Source organism: Ailuropoda melanoleuca, chromosome 10, assembly GCF_002007445.2.
Source record: "Ailuropoda melanoleuca isolate Jingjing chromosome 10, ASM200744v2, whole genome shotgun sequence".
NCBI lineage: Eukaryota > Metazoa > Chordata > Mammalia > Carnivora > Ursidae > Ailuropoda > Ailuropoda melanoleuca.
Genome location: NC_048227.1, coordinates 46,832,520 through 46,856,366, shown reverse-complemented (window position 1 = coordinate 46,856,366; position 23,847 = coordinate 46,832,520). Strand labels below are relative to the sequence as shown.

At 36.2% G+C, this 23,847-nt stretch overlaps 1 pseudogene; it reads left to right on the top strand.

Annotated features, from left to right (window-relative positions):
- Positions 1-22,918: 22,918 nt before the first annotated feature.
- Positions 22,919-23,847, top strand: part of LOC109491269 — a 77,630-nt pseudogene continuing 76,701 nt past the window's right edge.

The following is a 23,847-nucleotide window of genomic DNA, read 5'->3' as shown; positions in this document are numbered from 1 at the left end:
AGTTTAAATACTTCTCTCTTGTTGGTTATATGCACTCAACTCTACATATTGAAAAATTTAGCGAGTCCCTCTTTCTTATGATTCTTCTCTAAAATTGCCTTAACTACTCTTGGCTGTTTGCTTTTTCATATAAACTTGAGGATGAATCAGCCAAGATTCATAAAAAACCCTATTTGGATTTTGATTGGAATGGGTTTGACTTTATTAATTTATGCACAGGCCTGGGAAATAAGAAGTATCTTTATTGCTAATGCCAAAAAGAAATGGATGCTATTTTGCTAGTAGCAAGACAAGATCAACCCTAAGGATCTTGTGGGGTAGAGACAATTATAATAATAAATGGTAATTAGGAGAAGCCAAAGGCTACTATTAGTTTAATGCATTAGAACAGTTCTCAAAAAGAATTTGATAGGCAAAATTTGTATTTTTCCCCCTTCTTCCCTGTTTGTATCATTTCTTTTCTCCTTTGGGATCTCAGTGACCACCCTGATGCAACACATTTAAAATGTCTATTTACTACACAAAATCAATTTATATGCAGTTCTCACTTTTTTCCTTCTGGGAATCCATCTATTAGATGAATGGCATATTCCTCCGGTGCTAGTTTTTAGTTAAAATACATATGAAAAATAGACAATTGAATTTGGCAGAAATTATAGCCATCCTATATTTTAAAAATGTCAAGATTTAGTACGTAAAAATATATGTGAACATTACAACAAAACATTGTTCAAATACCTCCCAATAATTAAGTAATCCACACAAAAACACTTTGAAAAAAAAAGTGATGTGGAAAAAAAAAAACAATGACAACATTGTCTCTATAAGTGATATTTCAACATTTCTTGCCATTAGAAAGGGACCGACAGAACAGTCAGAATTATAGGATGGGGCATTAGCTGCAATCCCAATCCAATTTACAAATATTGTTTTGCACTCAATCTGATGGGTAGAAAAAGTCGTGCAATGAAAATCTATTTACCCTAACTTATTTATGCCGGCAGGCATAATCAAACAGTTTTTAAGAAGTAGGCATGAAGTGATATATTTATAAAATAAAATACCCTTTATTTCATTCAGTATCAGAATATTTACTAGAATAATAACTCCCATAAACAGAGTAGGGAATAATGATTATTTCAAAAAATGCAGGAAAAAAAAACACTAGGCCCTCAGGACTAATACTCTCTTACTTTGATTTATTAGGATTCTATGATACCAGAAATAATACTTTAGAATTTCTATTTCTGTCAATTTTTAAAATTGATAAATTGCTGGCAATAAATGACTCTAGAGAGAGAGTTATCTAAATGTTTAAACTGAAGCAAGAAAGGAATTTGTATCCCGAAATCCCCTACTGCACTGTAAAAGATTAGTGTCTCCTTGACAGCATGGATTTTGCCCTTTTTATGTGTCCAGAACCAAGAAAAGTTGTTGACATATAACAGGAATGCAACAGATAATTTATTCAGGGGATAAAAGAATAAAAGACTAAGAGGTTACTTACTCATTATTATTTAATCCTACTTTCTGATATGTACTGTTTGCTCTAGTCCTAGAACTGTCCTTCCTATCACCTGAATACTTTTTTTTTCCCTCCAGTCCCTGTAGTTTCATTAGAATCTCCTAGACATATTATGTCATTTCATACCTTTGTTCATCACTCCACTCATCTGACATGTCTTCTCAGTTCCTGTCCATATCTTCTCCACTCATATTAGTCAGAGTTCTTTTTTGCAAGCAATAGAAACTGAATCTGGTACACTAAAGCACAAATAGACCTCATGTCAAAGGTTACAGAATATAACAGGAAGGTGAAGCCTAGTGAATTAGGCAATGGGCAGGAACCCAGAAGAGCTGGACAATTGGGATCACAACCTCATGCAACTACACAAATTAAGGCACTGATACTTTCAAGTGTGCACTGAACTCTCAGTGTTTTTGACACCACCATGAAGAATTTCTTCATTCTGCCTGCATTGTTTGCCTTACTTCTTCAAGATTCAAATCTTTGGTTGGAAAAATTTGATTAGCTAATCTAGTTTATATGTCTGTATCTCTTTAGCTTCTTTGAAATGGAAGTTGGTCCTTTTGACTTCCTAAATGGGAAGTCAGGCATAAGACACACACTATGGTATTCCTACAAAAACAGGATTTTTGGATTCTAAATAGCCAACAAACAAACAAATGCAGTAAAACTCAAAACAAAAGTTCAGTTATCTACTACACTATGCTTCAATGTCCATGTCAAGTTTTCCTTCTCTACTGCTATTGTACTATGTACAATGTAATTATTATTACATACATACATTATTATTACATTATAGGCAGTACTATGAAGCACAGCAATAATTTCTTCATTAATTAAATGCCATACCATTCTTTACATCATATTTTGCTTTATTAAGGTGTAACTAGGCTATCTCTTCACATCAATTGGAATGCAAAGAATATAACTTCCAAGAAATCCCCTGAATATAACACCAAAGCCTCTACCAGCTGATAGCAGCAGATAATTCAGAGATCTAAACTCTGCTCTAATTTTTCACCCTACTGCTCTAATTTTTCACCAGGTGTACCCAGAGATCTTGAGTACCTACCAGTCTTGACAACATCACCCTACTGCTCTAATTTTTCACCAGGTGTACCCAGAGATCTTGAGTACCTACCAGTCTTGACAACAAAGAATACAATCTAACTCTATCTTACATAAACTCATGAATCATGACACAGGTCAAAGAGAAAAACTGGCATTGGCAGGTCATGTCTCTAACTTAGAGCTATGTAAATTCCCTGACCTTCTGGTGGCCACAGGGGCTAAGGTGCCTTCTTCGCTCATTAGTAGAAGCTGATTTAGGATTGACTCACACCCTAGTATTAAACTCAGTGTAGGTAATTCTCAACTGCTATGGTCTCAATGTTTGCATCCCTTCAAAATATGTTGGAACCAAACTCCTCCAGTGATGGTACCAGGAGGTGGAGAATTTTGGAGGTGGGGACTTTTGAGGTGATTAGGTCATGAAAGCAGAGCCCTCATGAATGGGTATAGTGCCTTTAGAAAAGAGGATCCAGTGAGACCCTGGCCCTCTTCTGCCATCTGAGGATAAAATAAGAAATCTATGACCCAAAAGAGGGCTTTCACCTGACCATGCTGGCACCCTAATCTTGAACTTCTAGCCTCCAGAACTAGGAGAAATAAATGCTTGATGTTTATAAATCATCTGGTTATCATATTTTGTATTTTGGCCCTAAGCAGACTGAGAAACCAACTAAATAGGCCAAGTCCCTTTGACAAAAGCTCTTTTCATTTCTGATTGAAGCACCTGGCCAGGTTATGGCACTGCAAGTGATGGAGATGGGAGAGAGTTCCAGTGTCATTACTGTCCCACACAGAGGTGGCAGAACATTCACCTCTGGCTAATTGGTGCTGCTAGATTGAACTCACTGATGACTGGGTATGGACCAACTCTCTTGGCAAGACCCTGTTCCATGTGGCAGTTAAGACAGATGGTTGTCTTTAGTTAAAGCAGGGCCAGCAGAAGGATAGAGCACTTCCTGAATGGGGCAACTACTCCACAGGTTGATACAAAGCCTGTCAGTGTTTTGAGGGAAGGAAGTTTCATGTATTGTGATCAGGGATTAATTTTGTACCCTAATTAGTCAACCCTCAAACGTTGTAATACCTAAATCTACTTCAGATTTTATGGAGTTATTTTCTAAGGCATTAAGTTGTTGTTGTTGTTTTTTCCTTTATAGGATAACATAGATTCCTTAATCAAACTGACCTAACCTTTCTTCTATCATAAAACCATCATCTTCTGATGTTAAAAAAAAAAAAAAGGAGCAGTTTGCAAAGTTTACTAAAGAAAAAAAAAAAGGCCTGTTATTGCTTAAGATAGATGAGCCCACTCATCCTCTATTTATATAAGAGAGAACACAAGTAATTTTTCTCAACAGTGAGTGCTGCTGCAAGGTGATTTTCTGTGCCTGCTTATTCTAAGAAGTAGCTGGCAATTTCTCTTGCTAAAAGAGTAAAAGAACATGCACTTATTCTCTGATAAAATATCCCTCTATTAGAGAACCCAATTAAAAAGCAGGTCTGTGCCTTGTACATCTTTTCTACCTCCCATAATGTCAAGATCCATAAGCACAGATACAAAGATGTCTAATTCATTGCTGGTCTGCTATATTCAGCATGTAGTAGGTGCATGTGATAGGATGAGTAATAGTCTCCAAAGAGAACAAGCTCCAAATCATCTGAAAACGTGAATGTTACTTTACATGGCAAAGAGACTTTGCAGATGTGGTTAAGTATCTTGAGAGGAAGATTGCCTGCGTGGGCCCTAACTACCATCACAAGTGCCCTAATCAGAGGCAGAGAAAAGAAAATTTGACAGAGAAGGCAATGTGGCTGCTGACGCAAAATGCTATGCTGCCAGCTTTGAAGATCGGGGAAGGGGCTGCAAGGAAAGGAAGGAAAGAAATGCAGCTCCGGAAGCTAGAAAAGGCAAAAACCCAAATTCTCCCCCTAAGTCTTCAAAGGGAGAGCAACCAACCAAGCAACACCTTGATTTCAGCCCAGGGAAATTGACTTCAGCCTTCGGAATTCTAGAACTGTAAGAAAATAAGTGAATGTTTTTTTAAGCTACCAAGGTTGTACTAATTGGTTCCAGCAACTAAAGGAAACTAATAACGGTGCTTAAGAAATGTGTTGAATAAATAAAGAACAGTAGGGATTCAGTAAATGTTAATTACAAGATACCCAGGTTGGTCTAAAAATAGTGTGTGAGAAGAAAAACGGTAGATGTACCATTTACTCTTCTTTTTATTGTGGACATTAAAATGGTTTTTTGGATGTGAGAGAATTGCCTTTCAAATATATGCACAGAGTTAAAATTAATCACACTAACCTGGGGTTTTCATTCATCAAATCTTATTCTGGTTGTTTTGACTGTTTTGTTTTGCTGAGATTGCTCAGTATGTTAGTTTTATGATAACTGGTTTTGATTATGCATTTATTCACAATTTTGGGGGGGGTGCCTACTGTGAGAATACATCAGTTCAGAAGAAATGTCCGTCTTCTAGGAGCTTGCTACCTAGAAGACACAGAGATACACACTGTGTGGTTTACATTAATTATCCACTTACCACTGTATGGGCTACTTCAATTATATTTGTAGATGTCTGCATTTTCAAGAGTTTGTGTTCCTGTAAGGCGGGCTTTCCTTCATTCATCTTTATATTTTTATAGCACCTAGCTCAATACCTTTCATATAGCAAGTCTTCAAATATGTTTCTTTAATTGAAGGTATCTAGTGGCCAGAAATTCATTCTTTATTGACTAAATAAGGAATAACACACTGTGTGTATGTGTATGCCTGTTTATTCATGTGTGTGATAACTTGGTGGTAACATTTTTATGTTCCTGCTTCTTTCAAAATAAATTCTTTGAGTACGATTTTAATCATCCTTTAGAATAAAAAAATGCAACAATAAAAGCAGAACTTACCAAATTACCATTTATGATTCCATAGCAGAGAAAAGAAATATACATATATTCTCTAAACGCTCTCTAAATATTTTATGATTCATTAGCAAAATATAATGTGCTCCCAGAAATACAGTTTTACACATATATTTTAACTGCTTTTATATGTTTAGGACTTGTTTCAAGGTATGAAATATCTTTATTTTGCAACATTAATTTTTCTATTTTGTACAACTTGTTCAGGAAAAGTATAAAAGAAAATATCAAAAGAATGAGAAAATATTGACTTCAAAAACTATTTTCAAGTGAGTGTGAATGATATTTAGTCCATTTAAAAAAACAAGATAAGGTAATTTTTGATTGGGTTTACCAAGAAACAGAATTTATTGACTTCCCCCAAATTTTTCTCCAAACTTTCCGGTTCAGTTTTGACTCTCTCCTACATATGTTCAAGCTCCCCAGATGATTTTTATCTTCCTAGTCCTCCCTGGGGTATATTTGTCTACGAGCCTGAGATTTCTTTTCCCTCCAGCTCTTACTGTGGGCAGCTCTGTAGTTCCAAAAATTCTGGCTGGAGGTACCTGGCTTGGGCTCATTGGCTCCCCCTAGATTACATCAGGCTTGCATCTACTGGGACTTTGTTGGAGTTATGACAACTCATAGGATTTTAGAATGTGAAGGATATTAAAGTTCAGCGGGACAGCATTTCTCTTAGTTAGAACAATCTCTTCTACAACAGTCCAAACACACGGTTACTATAGTTGCCAAGAATAGGCAACTGATGCCCACAAACTTAGGAAAACTTGCTGCAAAGTATATCCCTCAAACTAAGCCAAAACTAAGCCTATCTCTTCCATAAATTGATCCTAGCTCTTTCTACGGAGCTACAGAAAATACCTCTTCTATAAGAAAGCCCTAAAAATAAACAAATATGTTTCTAATTTTCTTTCCAAGTTTTTAGAGAGAAGTATTTGACCTCTTTAAAAATTCTCTGTGACTTTATAGCCAGAATTAAGAACTGAGTTGCCAGGGCAGAATATACTCTATTTTTCTGTCAATTTAGCCTGAGATGTCAGTATGAAGAGTAAATGAAAAGTTCAAATTTTTCACATCAACTTACTTTAAATATCAAGTTTCTGGTGAACACAATGCTGGGTGAATTAACCAATGTAGATAGCCCCCTTCCCACACACATAGAAATGCTGGGAAAAATGTAATTCCAAACTATTTGGTTTTAATATATAACAGAGCAGAGAAAAAGAGAGAGAGAAAGAATACTTTTAAGTGTCAAAAACAAACAGAATTTGAAGCCAAACAACAAACGCAACAATACAATTAATAACAGCGACGACCCATTAGACACAGACTGTTTTAGAAGAGCTACTGAAAACTGTTCAAAGAAACAAGAAAAAAGATTGAAGACTCAGGCAAATATGACTAAATTTTAGTCATAGATGGTAGTTATATGCATTTCATATTTTGGAGCATATGAAAATATTTTGTAGTAGAGAAACTAAGGATATATGTTTAACATACTTAAAAAATATGAGATGCATGGACTCACATCTGCACCTTCTGCTCCCCAAGTTGTCTGGCTAGGACTGTTGCACTCATGGAGATTTTTACAACCTTCTAGTGGATAGTTGCTGGACATGGCTGAGCAACTTGAACCAGTTCAGAAGAGAGTAGGTGAAAGAAGATGTACCGCAGCTGTAATGTCCAACAAGCTTTCAGAAAAAGTGAAATAAACGAAAGTGCTTAGTTGGGTTAATGACACAACCATTTTAGGTATTGAGTTTCATAACCATATGTATGGCAAACATTTGTACTTCTTTAGTACTGTGTATTATATAAAAGTGAGTTTGTATAGTCATTTAAAATGTTAAATAAAGTTGAAATATTTCAAAACACAACAAAAATCTAAGTTAAGTTTGGGGCACCTGGGTGGTTCAGTCGGTTAAGCATCTGCCTTGGGTTCAGGTCATGATCCCAGAGTCCCAGGATCCAGCCCTGCTTCCCTGGGCCCCCTGCCCCACAAAATGCACAGGTTGGAAGATGAGGTGCTGGTGAGGTCTGCATCAGTATTCTAGGGAATGGGGCCCACATTGCCAGAATTGAGGCAAGCATGGCTGGAAAGGATGGACTCACTGAAATAAGGTTTCAGTGTGGGCATAGTATAAGCAAGTTAGGTATTAATAAGCGTGGAATCTACACCAGTTCTTGCAGGTGGCTATGTGTTCATGCTGGGAGGTCAGGGAGGGAAAGGGCACCTGCCAGTTCCTTTGTTCCTGGAGAGTCTTCCCTTGATCCCTGCCTCTCCAGGCCAAGCTCTGAGATGGGTAAATAACATCCCTCCCCTCTGGCCCTGGCATTTTCCAAAGTGCTTCTTCCAAGCTATATCCCTGCAGGCCATTTGTCATGCTGTCTTTAAGGTTGAGAACTCCACTTTTTTAATTAATTAATTAATTAATTAATTAGTTTGATAGTCTGTTTTCCTGCCCTTCTCCACATCCTGTGGGGTGGCTCCCTACCCACCACAAACAGCCATGGTCCTCTTAACTCTCAAACAGTGTCTTCACACTTCCTATCTTCTTTCACACGGCCTCTTCTCTACCTTTAGTTGTATAGTTTGGTCTGCTGGTCTTCGGGTCATTTTCTGGATTATTTATACTGATGTGAGTATTATCTAGTTGTATCCATGGGACAAGGTGAATTTAGGGTCCTCCTACTCTGCCATCTTCCCAACCTCCCTAAGCAAGTATAATTTGATATAGATTCCTCATGAAAATCTTCTCTGATAAAGTATATCTACACTTTGTCTGAACTATTCTATTTTCTTATGAATCCCCCATCCTTAATCTCACTGCATATAAGCTATTGTGGATTCAGAAAATATCCCAAGAGACACCTCCTATGTTTTTATTTAAGTTATTTAGGAACTAATACTCTCATAACTTGGGATGGAAAGGGTTGTGGTGGTAGGAAGAGACTGGAGAATGGAATTAGAATCCAGGTAAGTGCTGCTAATATCATCACCTGAGGTACATAAAGTATCTGATTGAATGTAGACAGTTATCCACCCTTCAGTTAAGTCCAAGCACAAAGCTTTGGGACTCAGGAGTATGGACCTTTAATTCAAAATTGTCTAAATATTTTCTGAGTTAATAATGAATTTTATACTGCCAATTCCTCATAGACACTAAGAAAATATACTAGGTTGAGAGGCCAGTCTTATAAAATCATGTGTGGGCTTTTAATATGTCACATTGGAATCCATGTGAGATTCAGACAGAGAAAAAATAATGGCACTTAATGGTCACAAAAGCAATTTTCAGTCCTGCAAAAGACAAAGGCCATGGTGTTAAAATGACTGATAATATCCAGTTCGGGCAAGGACAGAGAATATGGACACTCTTATACATTATTGGTGGAAATATTAGTTGAGAGAACCTTTCCAAAAGGCAATTTGGGTACACCTGGTAAAGTTTATTCTTTGTATGAGTTATTTGTAGCAGTTTCTCCTACAAATTACACCCATTTGTAAGTAAATGTAGCATAAAAATATGTCCATGTATATTTTTTAAGAGAAATGAAGATGCAAAGCTATGTAGATAGCTATAGAAATACATTTATGTCTGTATAGTTTTCTACCACTATCCTATCAAATTACCTAAATTAGTGGCTTAAACAACACGGCTTTATTTTTTCATAGTTCTTTAGGTTGGAAGTCAGACTTGGGTCTCCTTAAGGTAAAGTCAAGGTATCAGCAAGACTGCCTTCCTTACTGAAAGCTCTAGGGGTGATTTAGTTTCTTTGCTTATTCAATTGTTGGCAGAATTCAGTGTCTCACAGTTAAATGACTTGAGGTCTGCATTTTTCTGTTGGCTGTAAACTAAGGACAGGTTCCAGTTTCCTGATCCGTTGCATTTTTTGGCTCATGACACCCTTCCTCCACTGTCAAAGCCAGCAAAGGCAGGTCAAGTCCTTCTCATGTCACATTCATCTGACCCACTCTTCCGCTTTCCTCTTCTACTTTTAAGGACTCATGAGATTGTAGTGGGCCCAAGTAAATAATCAGTATAATCTCCCCATCTCAAGATACTTAACCTTAATTGCATGTACACTCTTGTCATATAAGGTAACATAGTCACAATTTCTGAGGAATAGAGTGTAGACATCTTCAGGGGCCCATTATTTCACCTACCACAATATTTATAAGTATATTATATATATGTGTGTGTGTATATATATATATAAATTTTGTGTGTGTATATATACGCATATATTTATATGTATATTTATATACATACAACCACAGAGGTGAGGAAAGAGAGAGACAGAGACAGAGGGAGAACAACATCGACAACAAAAAATAAATATGTGTTCATGTAGAACAAGTTTCTAGAAATAAATATACCAAACACTTTTAACTGGTTATTTCTGGGAATTGAGGTTTCAGTTTCCATGTTCACATTTAAGAGTAGTTTGCATATATACAATAAGCACACATTAATTTTGCACTGAAAAAATTAAAAAAGTAATAAATTGATCAATTGCCCTCAAGACACTTGATGTAAATCACTTGCTACATCTCCGAATATAAACACCTAGGGAAAGAAACAGTCTCTAAGTAAAATCAATGTTCCTTGAATTATTCATCAAAATAAATTGGCAGACACTTCATCACAGGTGTTATATGCTCTGAATTGAAGAAATTAACCTTTAAAGTAGTAATTGGCTGATCTGTGGCATATCTAAATATTCTTGGTATAAAATGATAATTTTAGTATTATCACTAATAACACTACTCCTGCAATGGTAATAACAAAGCAAATATTGTTTTATATTTTAGTGATTTATAATACTACATTTTCAAATACTTTTTTTTTAAATCTGAAAACTATCCTATAATGTTAAGTAGGGAGAACAGATAATATTATCAACACTTTTTTGGAAGGGAAAATATTCAAAAGGCCCAGGTAAAATTTCATGAAGTTCCAGTAACTCAAAATTATGCAGAACAAAAATAAGTACTTAGGTGTTCTATTTTGGGAACTATGTATAATGTAAAAAGAAATGTAATTTCTTCCCTAATGAAATTAACGGTGTAGAAAGGGTGGTAAGACATTAATGTGGATGGTCATATGCAAGGCAGAGAGTCATTAGCATTATAAAGAGTACCAATGAAGTGTTATAAGAGTTCAGAGACAAGTAGATTGCTTGAGTATGAGATCATTAGGGAAATTTAATCAAACAAGCAGTGTTTGGATTGGCTGAAATAATACACATTGTATGGTTTTCCATAAACAGGAACTGAAGCAGGGGTGTGAGAATATAAGGCAAGGATTCAACAAGAGTGGTCCTATTAAAAGCAATGACAAGGGGAAGTGAGAAAGAAGCAAGAGTCATTGTGCATAGAATTAACATCAGAAGACAAATGAGAGAAAAGAATCAAAGATGACTCCACGTTTTCTATTCTGGATACATAGAATAGTGGAACTGTTAGAAATACTCATGAGAAACATTTCCTCACCTCCCATTACTTCCTGAACCTTCTGTATGATGGTTACTGCTCCCAATACTCCTTAGGAATTGCTTTTTCAAGGTCTCCAGTGATTTCCTTGCACTAAATATAATAAAAAAAATTTTAGTCTCTACCATATTTGATTCCTTGGCTACATTCAGCTCTATAGCCAGCCCCATCTATCTTGAACACTTTCTTCTGATTTTCTTGACTCCACACTCTCCAGTGTTACGTAAGGCAATTAATGCAAAGTGCACTGCACTTAATGCTCAGTGCATACACGTGCTCAAAATGTTAGCTTAGTCCTGTGATGATTCCTATTACTTTTTTGATGACCCTACAATCTCCTTTGTAGGCTTCTAATTCTTGGTTGAGCCCTCAAATAAACTCTCTTCTGTCTGGGTCCTCTCTCTTCTCATGCAATGTACTCACTGTGGGCAACCACCGTTCAGTTTCCTGGCTTTCATAATCATCAGTATCCTAATAATCACCATAGCAAAGTTTCTAGTTCAGATTTTTCTCCTAAACTCCAGACCCATTGACTTCTTTTTGACTATTTATGCTTATAAATACTTTAGGAAACTCGAATGCAACATGTCCAAGATTGAACACAAGTTTTCCTCCTTAACCTTCTCCTCTCCTTCTGCTCCATTTCTCCACGGAAGGTTGCAGTATAATAAAAAAGGAAATATTTGGTATTTGTTCCCAGTCCCCAGCATACAGCTCCTAGAACCCCTGAAATCGCTCAATGATAAGGTTATAGGAGCATCGTTTGTTCTATGAGATGACTTGGATGAAACTCCCATAAAACCCCCTAATCAACAGTGTTTGGAGAGCTACTGGGTTGATGAACACACCATGGTGCTGGGAGGTAGATGCACTCAAAGAGGGCTTGGAAGCTCCACAACCCCTCCTCCATACCTTCTCTTATGCATCTCTTCCATTTGGCTGTTCCTGAGTTGTATCCATTATAATAAAACAGTAAGTAAGGTATTTTCCTCTGCCTTGTGAGTTATTCTAACAAATTATCAGACCTGAACAATGGAGGGGGGGATTGTAGGAACACTTACCAGCTTAGCAGGACTTTTTAGCTTAGTGGAACAGAACTGCAGATAACCTTGTGACTCAAAACTTGCAACTGACATCTGAAGTGAGAGCAGTCTTGCAGACTGAGCCTTTAAAACTGTGGAGTCTGATGCTACCTGCACGGTAGTTAGTATCAGAATTTAATGAATTGTAAAACACCCTGTGAGTGTCAGAATTGATTTGTGTCATAACAACAACAAAAAAATACCCACAAAGATATCTTTATCCAACCCCTTACTCAAGCCAGAAATCTTTGTCTCTTTTTTCCTCTAGGGTCTCAATCAAATAAATTGCCAAGTCTTTCAAAATATATTTTAAACCTCTCAGCTTTCTCCATCTCTAATGTGACTAATCAAAAATTTCATCACCTCTTATTTGATTCTAATTGATCTTTCCCCTGCCTTTGGCCTTTCAATGCAACCTCCACACCACAGTCAAAATGTTCTTTCTAAAATTCAAACGTGATCATATAACTCTCTTCCTTATACTTCAGTACTTTCTCTGTTTCTCAGGAAATAAAGCAGACTCTTTCTAAACAACTTAAAGAGCCGTAAGGAACTTGGCTATTGATTGCCTTTCCTGTCTCAAAACTCACTACTCTATACCACCTGTACTCCAGCTATAATAAACTTTTTTCTATTCCTAGGTTTGATGTGTGCCACGATCTTTCTTACTTTCATACTTACTGTTCTTTCAGCCTATAATACTCTCTCCTCCTACCCTTTACAGGGCTAAATTACTACTCAAGCTTCAGCATTCAACTTAGATGTTATTTCCTTTAAAAAAACCTTTTCCTGACATCAAATCAGGATTAGGTGACCCCTTTGTTCTTTCATCTTATCACAAGCTCATCATTACTTGGCACTTATCATGCCATCTCATATTTTTCTGCTAACTTGTGGGCATGCATGTCCGTTAATTCTGTGTAAAGTCCCTCAGAGAAGAGACATTGTCTACCATCCTCATCAGTATACACTCAGCAACAGAATGCTACAGAAAGAAAGTATTCAATAAAGACAACAAAGACTGAATATATAAATAAGCAGATGAATGAACAAGTAGAGAAATAGATTTGGGACGGTAGAAAATGATGCACTCAGATTCGGACATGTTGCTTTGACTTAAAGTCATCATCATCATATCCAAGGCAGGAGCAGGTATTCGTGTGGATGGGTAAGCCAGAGTTTACAAAAAATGTGAATGTAGGTACTAAGATCTGGGAGTGATCCACAAAGTAGAGATAACTAAAGTGACAAAACTTGATGAAATTGTATATAGAAAACATAGAGAAAAAGAGAGAAGAACTGAAGATAAAACATTAGGGAAGATCCATATTTATTTTTAGGTGAAAGCACAGTAAACCTGAACTCAGGTGAGTAAAAGCTCCATTAAGGACTCTAGACAAACACAATTTGATGAGGATTTAAGTTTGTGAATGAGAAGATACTGGTGATGACTTCTAGACAAGTAGTTCCCCCGAGTATTGGTATATCTAGCAAACCAACATTCTCAGTTACCTAGTAATTAATAACAAAATGACCAAAGAAATAAAAAATGGTGAAAAGCCTGTGTAGTTTTATGAGCCATGACTAATCAATATACTTCCAACTGAGTTAATTTATCTGGAAACACATCAAGGACTCATTGCTTCTCCTTCCTGAGATTGTAGCGTAACATTACAGAAAATAAATTTAGGAGATTCTGGCATTCACAATTTCCAGCAGAGAAGGATAAAGGCAATGGCACAGCATAAAATAAGCAGGGAGCACATTTCTAAAATCCCTTTACTTGCTCTCATCAGCAGCATTCTGAATTATCTGCAGTGGGAGACATATGAAAATGTAAGCTGCTCAAGGAGGAAGCCAGTAGGTGGTGGTTTTCTCCCTGATCTATTATGATTCTTTCCAATGATTGGATAGTAACACAGGAGAGGCAATGAGATACACCAGATCTGTAGATTTAAGACTGGGGCAAATGGAAAGGGAGACACAGAAAGCTGGTCCCAGGAATAGCAGCCTCATAAATTATAGAAAGGAAATTATGCACAGATTACATTATCCCACTAGGCCTGCCCATGTCTTAGCATCCTTCCAATTCCTTTTAGAATGCTGGGTTACTAAATTTATGCTGTCTTTCTAGTTTAAAATCTTAAAAAAATATATTCTGAAAAATACATTAAGTGTACAATAAAGATACCAAAATGTATCCTCCCATGTGCTACTTAGACAAATTTCAGGCCATAAATGACCTCTCTACCTTAAAGAATAAGAAAACAGAATGAAGAAAATTAAAAGTAATAGTTTATTTTAATAAAAGGAGTAAAATCCAACAATAAAAATTGTTCTTGAAAAAAAAAAAGCCTCCTTTCCCGAGAAACAAAATTTGTTTTAAAGTGTCTGTCTCAGAAAAAGATATATACCATATGATCTCACTTATGTGTGGAATCTAAACAAACAAAAAATAAAAACAAAAACAAAAAACAAAACCTGAGCTTATGGATATAGAACAAAGATTGGTGGTTGCCTGAGGTAGGTGGGGGAAAGGGGTTCAGGGGGTCAAAAGGTACAAATTTAAGTTATAAAATGAGTAAGCATAGGGATATAATATAGAGCATGGTGACTATAGCCAATAATATTGTATTGCATATTTTAAAGTAGCTAGGAGAATGGATCTTGAAAGGTCTCGTCACACACAAAAAAAATGAGTAACTATGTATGGTGATGGATGTTAACTGGACTTTCCGTGGTGATCATTTTGCAATATATACAAATATCAAACTATTATGTTGTACACCTGAAACTAATATAATGTTATATGTCAATTATACCTTCATATAAATAGCTTCACAAAAAGAAATTAGTAGTACATTAAAAAATGATATACTGTAACACATTTAATTTATCTCCATAGTGGAATTATAGTTCAATATTTGGAAATTTACTAAAATAGTATGTCTTATTAATTGGTCAAATGAGATAAAAATAAAAGTGTTTGTCTTATACTATCAAAAGAATTCACGTGGATTCTTGAAGCAAAACATAAGATGAAATGATAATCAAAATACTAAGTTCAAATCTTATAACAATCATTAATATCTCCTAGTTGCAAGGAATTTGGGCTGAAGATATGTGCTATAATTGAGGCTTCACTCCCCGCCACATGTCAATTATAGGAGACTATTGAACTCAGACAGTTAAAGGTATCTAGATAGAAAAGTACCCAGAGGGAAGCTTTTTGTCATGCTTCTCTCTTCTGGAAGTTGACTAATAGCAACGTATAAAATTAGATGATGGATGTATAAAGCCTGGATGTGAGGGTACATCCAAATTGTTTAAAAGACCAAATTCCATTAATGTAGGTGAAAGTGCAGAGAAAATATGCATCCCCACAACAAAGACAAAGCTATCAGAGAGTTGTTGTTGTTGTTGTTTAGTCTCTTCTAAATCTCTCTTCTAAATTCTTACAAATGTGGCAGGTTCACAACAAAGTAGAACAATTTATAATATATAGATTATTATATATTATAATCTATAATATACATTCTTGCAATATGTGGTGGACACAGTACATGATAAATTAATTTTAAAAATAAAAATTATTTGGCTTTTGTGATCTGAGAGTATAGTTCTCACTCTCTTCAGGCAGCTAAATACTGAAATAGGTAATAAAACCTTACACTCTGCCAATCCCTTAAACTTAAGTTCTGTGTAAATGATCAAATGAAGCCCAGTAAATGGAAGAAGACTTAAGAAGAATTCAACCAACTTCTCATAGCAGGTAAGTAACTTATCTGCAAATTATAAATGATATTCTGTCTAGGCTGACAAAGTATTAAAAGGTATCCTTTCCTTATGATTTCAACTGAATGCCAGAATAGAACACAGGGAAACTGATTGATTCAGTACACAGTGGACTTTGTCCTCTGACACACCACAGTGTGGGGGAAAAATAGATCATAAGAAGCAAACGGTACAGTGACCACTAGCAAAATTAATATACAAAACTAACAGCTTTTTTTATCCTTTGAAAAGATAAGATATAAAAGCAAAATAAACTTAAGAATGTGCAGGACCTATATGAAGAAAGCTATATTTTACTGAGATATATGAACAAAGACTTAGATAAATGGAGGTTCATACCTTGTTTTTAGGCATAGAAGTTAATGTTTAGAGATATTGATTTTTCCAGCTAGATCAACATATTCATTGTTTTGGCAATCAAAATCTCAAGAATTGTCCTAACTTGATGAAACAATTCAAAAACATAGGTTAGAAAATTAACCGGTAAGAAAATCACCAGAAAAACTCTGAAGGAAGAAGAATGAATAGAATCATAGAACTATAATAGTTAAAATAGAGTATATTTGGGGAAAGATCATTCAGATCAATGAAACTGAATAGAGAATCTAGAAATTGATCCTACATTCTTACTGATGCATGAAAAATGTGGCATTTCTAATCACTGGGGAAAATATAGATTACAAGATAAATGATATTAGGGCAAATGAATAACCAGTTTGATTAAAAGAAAATGCAGTTAAGATCTGACCCCAAGTAAAAAACATTATACGAATAAATAAATATTTATTTATTGTTTTGTTTTTTGGTTTTTTTTAAAAGATTTTATTTATTTATTCGACAGAGATAGAGACAGCCAGAGAGAGAGGGAACACAAGCAGGGGGAGTGGGAGAGGAAGAAGCAGGCTCATAGCGGAGGTGCCTGATGTGGGGCTCCATCCCATAACGCCGGGATCATGCCCTGAGCCAAAGGCAGATGCTTAACCGCTGTGCCACCCAGGCGCCCCATAAGATTAAATATTTAAACATAATGTAAGTACAAACAAAAAAATCTCATAAAACATAAGAAAAATTAGATAATGTTTTAGTAATTTAGGCATAAGGATATAAAAAGTTTGTACAAATCAATAAAAAGATATACTAGAATTTTTAAAACTGGGTGAAAGACACTCAAAAATGGGAGTCAGAAATTAAATTAAAAGAGCTAATATGCATTTGAAAAGCTAAGCCTGGGGTTAGTTTCCTGTGTGTGAAACTTTCAGAGTCAACAGAGCCACAAGCTTATAAAGGCCCCATGCTTAGTGTAATACTCTGCCGTCATACTCTTGAAATCCTTAACAATTTTGAAAAAAACGGCCCTGAACTTTCATTTTACATGGGATCCTGCAATTTATGTAGCCAGTCCTGATTTATTTTCACATATAGTCCATGAAATAAAAATTAAACCTGAATTTTAAAAATTGTTTTCAGATAGAAAAAGATAAAAAAAAAACATGATGATATCATATAATATTAAGAATGTAGATAAGGGGTGCACCTGGGTGATTCTGTCGGTTAAGCTTCCAACTCTAGACTTCAGCTCCAGTCATGATCTGAGATTGAGACCCGTGTCCAGCTCCATGCGCGGTGGGGAGTCTGCTTGAGGATTCTCTCTCTCCCTCTCTCCCTCTCTCTCTGTCCCTCCTCCTCTTAATTCTCTCTCAAATAAATAAACCTTTAAAAATAAAAGAGTGTAGATAAGGCAGAACACTTACACACTGTTAGTTCAGTGATCCAGCCATTTTTCCTCCAGAAATAGATCTACAGAAACTGACTGAACCAGTATGTAAAAATAAGGTCTTTCATCACAGTACTGTTTATAATAGTAATCTAAATGTCCATAAAATCATTGATTATAAATTGAAAGATACATTTATATAGCTGCACATTATACTTTAACTTGAAATGTTATACAAATTGTTTATTCACATAAACACATCCATATGATGTATAAAGATTACAGTGATGTGGAAAGATATCCATGATCTACTGCCAAGTGAAAAGCGAGCTATGTAACAAGGAGAGTGAAACGCTACAGGTACCTATAGAAAACTTTTTGTGTATATGGATAAAAAGTTCTGAAAAGAAAAGCACAAAGATATTTTTGTCTGGATTACATAAAATTTTCATTTCATTGTTACAGTTTTTGGTAGTCTTCTTTTAAACAATGACCTTTTATTCCTATTTAAATTTAAGAAAAAACATTTAAATTAAATGAATAAGAATCAGTCTATTTAATTTCGTCTGTGATCATTAAAATACTGAAAACTGGTCTTCCTCGACTTTAGATGGGGTTGTATCCCAATAAACACATCCTACGTTGAAAGTATCATGAATTGAAAATGCATAATATACCTAGCCTACCAAACATCATAGCTTAGCCTAGCCTAACTTAGATGTTCTCAGAACACTCACATTACTTTACAGTTGGGTAAAATCATCAAACACATCAAACACTTTTATAAAGTGTTGAATATCTCATGTAACTTATTGAATGCTGTACTGAAAGGGAGAAACAGAATAGTTGTATGGATGTAAAATAGTTGTAAGTATATTGGCTGTTTACCCTCATTATCAGGTGGCTGACTGGGTTCTGTGGTTTTTTGCTACTGTCCAGCATCATGAGAGAGTCATATGTCGCTAGCCTGGAAAAAGATCAAAATTCAAAAAATTTGAAATATAGTTTCTACTGAATGCATTTCATTTTTGCACCATCATAAATTTGAAAAATTGTACATCGAACTGTTGTAAGCTGGGGGCCGTCTGTTTGTAGTTGCAAAAATAATTTTAGGGGCGCCTGGGTGGCACAGCGGTTAAGCGTCTGCCTTCGTCTCAGGGCGTGATCCCGGCGTTATGGGATCGAGCCCCACATCAGGCTCCTCTGCTATGAGCCTGCTTCTTCCTCTCCCACTCCCCCTGCTTGTGTTCCCTCTCTCGCTGGCTGTCTCTATCTCTGTCGAATAAATAAATAAAATCTTTAAAAAAAAAATAATAATTTTAATTTGGCATCAAAGAGGGCAAATGACATAAAAAAATCTGAAAGGAAGAATCAACAATATTTAAAAGTTATGGTAAATTGTTTCAAACATGCAGATTATACAACTAAAAATTGGAAGGTGGAAACACATGTATACTGATTTCTTCATCTTAAAAGGAAGGAAATAAATATACACTGCTTCAGTTCTGACATAGATAATTAAAGAAATATAAGTTTAATTTTGTTTTCATGAAGCATAATTGTAGCAGAATTTATAAGGATTTTTAGAAGCATGAAAAATTATACCAGACAGCAAAGGACTATGAGATAGAACATAGTCGGTATATCTTGAGTTGTAGGGAAGAATAGTACTTAATGTGGAAAATACTAATGGATTTGGATTCAAATTTAATTAAAAAGAGAGGAAACCATACCACATTTAATGAACCAAAGAAAATTTCAGTCTTTCATCTAAAAATGAAAGCACATAGAGTGTAGCTGAACCCAGATGATGTATTACAACCATTGAGTTAATTCTCCCTGTTGATTGAAATAAATACATAATCTCCAATAAATTGCTTCCTGATATTCCTTTAAGTTGTTTTACTTGAAAGAGACTTCAAATGGAGGAAAATAGCAGACGTCTAAAATAAATTCAGGACCACCTGCAGTTTGACTCTTAGAAGTCTGATGAGTAGAGATATTTTAGTCAAGTGTCTGATGTAAAACATCACATTTCTATCATCATTTTTGATTGGAAAGGGGATTCTTGGAAGTAATCCAGCACAGTGTGGTAGTGAAACCGAAAGGTAACATAATGCTAATTTTATCTGTATATCTGAGCTATTAAAACTTAATTTTAAAGAACTTAATTAATGGATGTTTACTTTTCTTGCCAAATTCACTTAAAGTTTATTAAGTCATTTCTTTTTTCACTTCTTGAAAAGCATTGAAACCTATGCTATCAAAGTCGTAGAATAACTAAAATTACATAAAATTAAAAATTGAATCCACATTGTCTATATTTATTATATTGATAGCTGGATACAATGAAAAAATGGAAGAGCTCAAGCTTTTTTAAACATTAACTAAAAATGCATATGAGTTGTCATAAGTAACACTGAATTAATGAATGCCAATTTAGAGAAAACACTCTTTTTAAAGAGGTCTGACCCTCTACAAAGGCAAATGTTTTAGTGACAACATTTGGCCACCTTAAATAACAGAATGTGACCACTTCAGAAAATAGGGGACCAGATGAAAAATTATGAAATAGCAGCTGGTTGTTTTTCAACCTATTTTCTGTAGACCATTAGCATAACGAATATCTGCAATGTTTTTTAAGAATTCAGATATTTAGGGGCGCCTGGGTAGGACAGTCGTTAAGCGTCTGCCTTCGGCTCAGGGCGTGATCCCGGCGTTATGGGATCGAGCCCCACATCGGGCTCCTCTGCTAGGAGCCTGCTTCTTCCTCCCACTCCCCCTGCTTGTGTTCCCTCTCTTGCTGGCTGTCTCTCTGTCACATAAATAAATAAAAAAAATCTTAAAAAAAAAAAAAAAGAATTCAGATATTTAGCCTTGTTTTAGAATGACCAAATCCAAATTTCTGAGGTAAAACTCAGGAAGATGCATTTCTGCCAAAACCTTACCAACGTCGTCAAGAAGTCTTCTACATTAATTTCTCTTAAGTCGCTGCTTACAGGGCGAGAGGCAAGAATCTGGAAAGGAGAAGCAAGCGTGGGACACAGCACGAGGGCCACGAGTTGGTTCTTTGAGAGCAGCTGACTTCACAGTTCTTACGCGCCGCTAAAGCAGAACTCTGCGGGTTCTTTGGAGCCTGCCTGAGGGAGACAGGTGTCAGGAGAATTAGGTGCAGAGAACAGAGTGACCGCGGAGGGCGCATGAGCCGGCTGTATCAGCAATTTTGCAGATAAAACTCAGGGATGAAAGTTAAGAAACGTGTACTTATCTTTCTGACCTGCTGTATGAATTTTGGGAAAAACACATTTTTGCATCTACTTTGCCATCAGGTATAAAAAAAAATAAAAATAATGTATGAACTCTTCCAGCCTCAGATAAATATTTATGTGAACAATTAAATGTTTCCAAGAGCTTTGTCCTGTCCAAAGAACTGGTCACTGGCTCACTACTTGTCACTAAATCATTTTTTTTTCCCCTCTCACTGAACTATATCCCACTCCCTTTGATCCCCTCTTTTCTTCTGTATACGGAGAAAATATTGACAGACTTCCTTGCAGACTAACATTTTAATACAATACCTAGCATTGTCACCAGGCATATAATTTATTAATAAGGAATATTTAGTATTGTTGGTAAATTGCTAATGTTTAATTTATGTTTCACGTTCACCTCTTTTTTTTTTAATTCACTGATCAAGTATGTTTGAGAATCTACTTGCACAGGTCACTGCTAGGCCCTATTCAGGAAGTGATGTATCCAATCGACACCATTATGAAGTCTGTAGGATAACAGAGGAAGCAAATATCAGACAGGTATTCAAACAAATACATTTTCAAAAAGTTGGAAATGCTACTGACAAAAAGTATAGGGTCCTCTCGGAGAATATATAGTAATTAACACAGTAATTTAATGAATTGATGCAGTAATCTAATAGGGAGGTCAGTAAGGGCCTCTTGGCGGGTGTCCTATTTGAGGAGGTGCTGGGGCCTGAAAGATAAATTCGCTAGCATTTGTCCACAAGAGTGAGGGTGAAAGGGTTCCAGACAGCAGAGAGGATAAATAGTATCTTCAAAATCTGGAAAGCAGTCTAGTGTGTCTGGAGCACTGTGATAGAGAGGGAGAGTAGCTGGAAAAGAAGCTGAAGGTGGAGGCATGAGTCAAAGCAAAAACTTACAAGCTTGTGCTAAAGCAATTGTAAGCCCCTGAAGGGTTGGAGCTGGGGAGTGACTGGATCCTCTTGGCTGCCTCCATGGAAAGATGATATAAACATTAACCATGAGGAGAACATTAGAGGCGAGTTTATTCTAGGTAAAAGGTAACAGTGACTTGTTTCAAGTCATCTAGTGAAGTTGGTGAGAATTGGTTAGCTTTAAAATATATTTCACATGTGCTACCACCTAAAGTAGGGATAGGTTAGCTGTGGGGTTGGCTGGAATGAGAGGAAAGCAAATGTCAAGCTAGTTTAAAGATAAGAAGATATTGCTTATCTGACATTTTCTCATTTTTGAATTTGGTATGGTCTAGGAAATAAGCCTTGGATAATCCCAGAGAAACGCTGACCTAGAGCTAGGTTTCACCATAATGGTGAACTAGAACTTCTTGCCAGTTTGTTTCCCAGAGTCTACAGTCTCTCAACTGAGGGCTTCAGAGGGGAGGGGGCTGGGGGATTGGGATAGGCCAGTGATGGGTATTAAGGAGGGCACATATTGCATGGTGCACTGGGTGTTATATGCAAATAATGAATCATGGAACATTGCATCAAAAACTGGGGATGTACTCTATGGTGACTAATATAACAAAATAAAAATTATTTAAAAAAATAAAATAAATAAATCTTAAAAAAAAAAAAAAAGAACTTCCTGCCGGGAGTTAGGCAAAACCCATTTCTGGAAGTAGAGTACAATGTTGTAAAGCTAATATATGTTAGCTGTATGGTATCAGAGGGAGCCTACTGAGGGCAACAGGTTTAGAAATAGCAGCAGGGAAGCAGAGCCAGCCAGAAGCAGCTGATGGTCCTCCTCAGACTGGCGGCAGGTTTTGAACTTCAGGGCAGAATGACAACCCCTCACTTTGTTACGGGAGTAAGTAAACCCAGAGGATCTAAAGTACTGGGTAGGTAACCAAGAGAGGGATTTGAATTCACAGAAGAAAAGGCAGAGCTCTGTCTTCAAAACTCATATGTAAGACTGAAACCAAGGAAAATTTTCAAAACTATAGCAAGACCAGTGGCACAAGTGACAATGCTTAGTGTCAGAAGGTGGGGCTAGGAGACATTAGGCCAGGTTTGTCCTAGAACTCACAGTGCTATGGATGAAGCTTATGAAACTCCAGCTGTGGCAGATCGGGGAACAGAGGCTGGTAGGTACCTCCAGGTAAAAAATGCTCTGTGTTTTAAATCACTGGATGATATGATACAACGTGCATTATGGAATAACTGTTACTACAGAAACCTAAAATGTGCTTAAGGATGTGTGCTGCACATTTAAAGTGATGAGTACAAGCATCAGAATCACCTCGGTTAGCAGGGCTTGGTCAAGTCTTTCCCAACTTCCAACTATAATATCTATAAAAAATATTAAAATGTAAACATTCATAACTCCCCAAATCGATACAACCAATATTATCTACACAAATTACAAGTTTCTATGAACTGAATGAGAAACTATAATTAGTGGGTGATGCTGACACGTACTTTGACTTTTTGAGGGATGTATTACCCAGAGAAACAGAACCAAGAGCTTAGATAGAAGTATATGGGTAAGAAATAGCTGATATAGATACAGCTTTATTGTGAGGAATTGGCTCATGTTGTAATGGAGGCTGAGAAATCTCACAATCTGCTATCTGCAAGGTGGAGACCCAGAAAAGTCAGTGGTATAATTCAGTCTAAGTCTGACAGCCTGAGAGCCAGGGGAACGGATGTTAAATCCCAGTCCAAGAGTAGAAGAAGGTGAGACGAAATGTCCCAGCTCCAGCAGTGAAGCAGAAAAGGCGCACATTTCTCTTTCCTCTTTTTTGTTCTACTCAGGCCTCCAAGAGATTGGATGATGTGCACTTGGGGAGAGCCATCTACTGAGTTCACGGATTCAAATACTAATCAAATCTGGAAACAAGCCGACAAACATATTCAGAAATAATGTTTAACCAGAAATCTGGGCATCTCCTGTCAGGTTGACACATAAAATTAACTACCGTAAGAGATAACAAATGTGTAAACCTAAAGATCATTCCAGTC